The following is a 5,489-nucleotide window of genomic DNA, read 5'->3' as shown; positions in this document are numbered from 1 at the left end:
AAGTCTCCCCTCAGGGAGCTTATGGGGTCCTGGTAAGCCAGCCATTAACTAGTGTAAATGCAAATATGTATTTTTTAATACCAAGGATGATGAGTGGTATAAATAATAAGCACAGGTTAACTGTGAGAGCATTTAGCAAGGAAATCTGACCTTGTCTTAAGGCAAGAGATTGCCTAGAGGAGGCCGCAAGCAGGTCAAGAATGGCCAAACTAATTCATGAATGCTCGCTTCGTGCCAGGGGCAGCACTAAAAGCCTCAACTTCACAACGCCATGAGGTCCACACAGCCATGTTCCAAATGAGGATGCTGAGCCAAGTGCCAAACCCAGGCTGCGAGTCTGGAGTGGTCCGGCTCAAGGGCAGCAAGGTGACTCAGCTGTTTGCTGTGACTTTGACTCATTAAAAATCATTTTAGCAGTGGATTGTCTTGTTCCTTCTTAACATAAGTGAATTGTGATTTCATTAAAACTCTCTGATCCCTGATCTAAAGCAGTGAAAACATGTTTTATCATGGACCTAAACTGTTACGGTTCTAACTACCTCTGGTGACACGCGTCATAGGGTTCTTCAATCTGGAGGTCACTTGTCCGTGCCAGGAGCTGAGTCACATGTTAACTCCCGGCCCGTCTTTCAACAGTCCCATGGGAGAAGTTTAACACAGACTTGCAGTGTGCCACCAGTCAGTCACAAGGAGAGAAAGCCAGGAGGAACTGGGAGTGGATGTCAAATGTGCCTCTGTTGCCAGGACACCAGGCAGACACTGATTGTATAAGCTACCTTCACCTGATTCTGTAATCATTGTCCTCAGGTGGAACAAATGGGTAACCTGTTTCATTGCTAACAAAAAGGTTGTGCTTTGAGTGCCTCCGAAGAAAGGCTACGCAGCTTACTTCTGCAAAACCAGCCACTGAGAAGCCTGGAGCACAGTTCTATTCCAAACCCAGGGGCTCCATGAGTCGGCGCAGACTCCATGGCAGCGGAGGTGTGCATTGTTGGCACCACAAGAACTGGTGTTAGGGGGGTTTCCTAGTCACTGTAACTCCACCATTAGCATACAAGGAGCCTTAGTGGCATGGTGGGTTACCAGTTGATCTATTCACCACCAAAGCAGCAGTTCAAGACCACCAGCTGCTCCAAGGGAGAAAGATGAGGCTATCCACTGCAGTGAAGATTTACAGCCTTGAAAACCCACAGAAGCAGTTCTACTCTGTTCTGGCCCATTTCTACCTCTCAGGTATCCCAAATAATGCCTAACGGTGTTTCATGATCCTATCACACCACCTACTGTCTGTCACCTACTGAATCCAGTCCACCTCACGGTGATCCTGTAATTTCTCAGGCTCTCGGTTTTTACACAAGCACCCAGCCTCATCTTACTCCTTTGTAGGAGCTGGTGGAGTTGAACCATTGATTTTCTGGATAGTAGTCAAAACTGACCTGAATCCTATTATAGAAGAAATAAGTTCAGATGAAATGAATATAATGATCTAAGAAGCCCATCCACCTTCTTCAAATTCATTCATCAAATAATCTAGCAGTAATTAGTTTTATTTCCTGGTTACTTTGATATCAGAATGAATTGTTCTGAGTGTCTGTTATGGTTTCAATTGTGTGCAGAAAAAAATATACAGTGCAATTCTGACCTGTGCATGCAGGTGTGTTTAGAAATAGGATTTTCTTTATGATGTTACTTAGTTCATATGCAAGCCATGTAGGTCCTAAATCTAATCCCCTCTGAGCTATAAAAAGAGAGGAAATGGGCACACATGGGGGAGAGGAAGCTATCACCACATAAGGAACACCTGTAAGCCATGGGACCAAGGAATGCTGGGCACAGTGCCCCCTGCAGAGCAGGTCCACTGTGTCCTACCGGATTGCTGTGGGTCAGAATCAACTCCCAGCACACACCAATCACCTGTAAGGAAGAAGTTAAGACTGAGGCCTCAATTTAGACTTTTGACCTTCAGACTGAGGTAACATATCATTCTTTTCTTTGTAGCCACCCACCCCCACCCTTTGCATTCCAGCAGACCACTAAATGCCTAACAGAGGCATGCTGGCGGCACCATAGGTTAAGAATTGAGCTGTGAACAACAAGCTCAGCAGTTCAAAACCTCCAGGTGCTCCTCAGGAGAAAGATGAGGCTCTCTACTCTCTTAAAGATGTACAGTCTTGGGAACCCACCAGGATAGTCCCACTCTGTCCTGTAGGGACGCTATGAGTCAGAATTGACTTGAAGGCAGTGCGTTTGTTGATAGGTAAGTGTATGAGCCACCCAGGTGGGCACACGGGAAGGTATTGCATTGCACATGTAGAGAACGGCTTTCTTATTCAGATGACTTCCCTGAGAATTCCAGAGAGCTGATATGACGGCCCCCTTGCTTCTTACACATTCTGTTTTCCTTGACAACACTTCACACCTCTGTCTTCCCCCCTGTGTACTGACATCTTTCTCTGTAACCTCATGGGCACATGTTATCTATCCACACCTTCCCATCTCTCTCCGCGAGTTGTAAGGTGACCATTCCTAGCTGGGAGACTCCGCGCGTGTTGTCCAGACAAATGCGCTCACACACACCTGTCAGCCCGCACAGCCCAATGCCGGGTGCGCAGCAGCTCGTCGTGGCGCTTCTGTGCGAGTGGTGTGCTGTCACGGTCCGCCTCCAGGGAGGTTTGCAACCATGCAGTGAGCGCTGTGGCCAGTGCTTGGACATGCTGCTTCCTGCTTCTCACACAACCTCGCCTGCTCTTCTACAAAGTGTGATTTCAACGCGACAAGCTTCTCTTAAGTGTTCCCTTTTGCTTGGCCTCACATCAGCTCGCCATTGAATCTAGCCCAGAGATTTTTCACCAGGTTTCATTACCGGACGTAATGCAGCTTTCGCTGCAGGGCTGGGTGCTCCACGGAGACCTTGCACCGACACTCTTTCAAGGAACTCAGAGATCTGCGGAGCCCAGAGGCTGGGCCCCTTCCCAAGAGAGACTTGGAAGCAACAGAAACCATCAGAAGGCGTCCTTGGAAATCAGAGTCAGCTGACAGGTCCATGGATACTTTGTTAAGATGGTGATGATGGTAAAACAGTGGTATTAAGCAAAAACAAAGCATGCATGCTGAAAAGAAAAGTGTTTGGGCATCCATTTGACCGAGAAATATTCTGCGGGTCATTGCCATGTGTCAGGCCCCGTGCAAAGCCAGGGTGTCACAACACGGCACAATAGAGCCTGCTCTGCTCCTGGGATACACAATGGGAAAAAAGCACGGGATAATATTAGGCTAAAATGTCTACTAAAAGCGGAAATAATCTTTTCACAATGAGTGTTACGGGAGGCGTGCTGAGGGAGTTGCCATCGGCCAAGTCGTTATAGCAAAAGGAAGGCCTTTATTGTGTCTACACACGTGACTCAGTGGGATCCTATCCTGAGACTGAACCCTGCCCTCCCCATCCAGGGCATCTCATAAGGAAGCGGAATGGATCCCGGGGTTGTCTGAGGTTGGTCAGTGAGCCAGCCAGCAGAAGCAACCTTCCACACCGAGGTGGGGAGGGTAGGGAGGGATTGGGGGGCTACCCAGCTGATAGCAGCATGTTTGAGAAATGGAATTGGGGGTTGGGCTTGAAGTTCACCAGGGGTTTTCACATTCCACCTGTTTCTCTGTCTCTGGAGCTGTGCTTTGTGTGTGCCTCAAAAAAAGGTGGATTTTTTTTGGGTGGGGGGTTGTCTCTGGAGCAGCACCTTCATTATGACCATAGTAGCCTTCTATGGCACCCTCTTAGAATACTTTCATATCCAAGGACCACAACTCCAACTCCAAAAGGAATGCTGACTAATGACCAACTACAGTGGTAAATTTCCTGAGTCAAGGGAGGGACTATATAACACATTATACACATAAAAACTCTACATATAAGTTCCACTTCCTTATGCCTTCTTCCCTTCATTTCTATGTCTTAGCTACCTACATATGTGTTGGCCTCCTCTATCTCACTAGTCCCTGTTCATCTTTCTCTCCCTCCCCACATGCCCTCCTCAGCTCCCCACCTCCCTCCCCAACACCACTTGACATCAAGGGTCCTCCAACTTATGGTGACTGCAGGTGTGTCAGGATAAAAGCGTGCTCCATAAGGTTTGCAATGACTTGGTGGGGGGGGGGGTTGTTTATTTTTTTTGGAAGTAGAGGGACAAGTCTTTTTTTAAACTTATTGCCTCTGAGTATACTAGAACTTTCAACCTTTAGGTTGCTAGTTATGTTAGTCTGCATAGACTAGAGAAACAAATTCATAAACACTCATATGTATATAAGGGAGAGGGTTATATACAAGAGGAATTGAACATTGAGAAAACATTCCAACCCAGTCCAGTCCAAGGCCTTAAGTCTGATATGAGCCCATATGCCTGATACCAATCTATAAAGTCCTCTTCAGACTCACGAAATACATGCAATGAAGCCAAATGCAGGATGATCATAAGCCAGTCAGTAGAAAGTTCTTGGATCCAGTGGTGTTGTAAGCATCTCAGCGCTGGGCAGGGGTCTTTTTGTGACTTCTCCGGCTTCAGAGGTCTGGTTGCATCCATGTGGCATGTCTTCTGCAATGTCTCTCAGGGAGTAGCAGAGAGAAAGAAGTGTCTTCTGCCTCCAAGGAGGAAGTACCAGATTTCCAGAATTCTCAGGAGAAGGCCATGCCCACACAGAAATTTCGATTGGCAGCCTAGACTCCACCCCTACACTCTTAATCCTTAAATGACACCAGATTAGGTGACTACCACAGTAGCCAAACTCCTTAACCATTTGTCTACTCATGCGTGAACACACACACACACACACACACACATACACACACACACTTCTTTCCTGATCCCTTCTCTTCTCTTGCCTCATCCTTTCTTTCTGGGGCTCTCCTCGGGGGTCTTGGGAATTCTCTCCCTTATGTAAAGCAGTGGGCTTCAAATTCTGGTCCTTAGTCTTGGTGGCGAAGTGGTTCTAGTACTTGGCTGCTAACGGGAAGGTTGGCAGTTTAAACTCACCAGCAGCTTTGTGAGAGAGAGTCATACCAGTCTGATTCTACAAGGACACTCTGGTGAGCTCTATGGGGCAGTCTACTCAGTGCTATGGGGTCACTATGAGTCAGCATCACCATCATGACACAGTGTGTTACTTACCACCCATGGCCTCTGCAGTCTGCCCATGAAACATAGCACAGCATCTCCCTTGTTGTCCAACACCCTCTGAAGCAGAAAAGGGGTTCTCTGGGAAATGGATTCCTCATAGCTCCTCCATTTGTTTAATAAGATGAAATTGCTAAATTAACTTCATCTTATTAGTAATTCCTTTTTTTGAAAGACAGCAGAATTATTTCCAAAATCATAATAAGGATGGTATAAACCAAACAAAAACCCCAAACTGCCATTGACTCAATTCTGATCCATAGCAGCCCTATAAAAACGTTTCTGAGACTGTAATTTATTACAGGAACAGATAACTTCATTTTTTTC

Source organism: Echinops telfairi, unplaced genomic scaffold (assembly GCF_000313985.2).
Source record: "Echinops telfairi isolate 266 unplaced genomic scaffold, ASM31398v2 ScPeMD7_2291;HRSCAF=2852, whole genome shotgun sequence".
NCBI lineage: Eukaryota > Metazoa > Chordata > Mammalia > Afrosoricida > Tenrecidae > Echinops > Echinops telfairi.
This window is presented reverse-complemented; position numbering follows the sequence as displayed.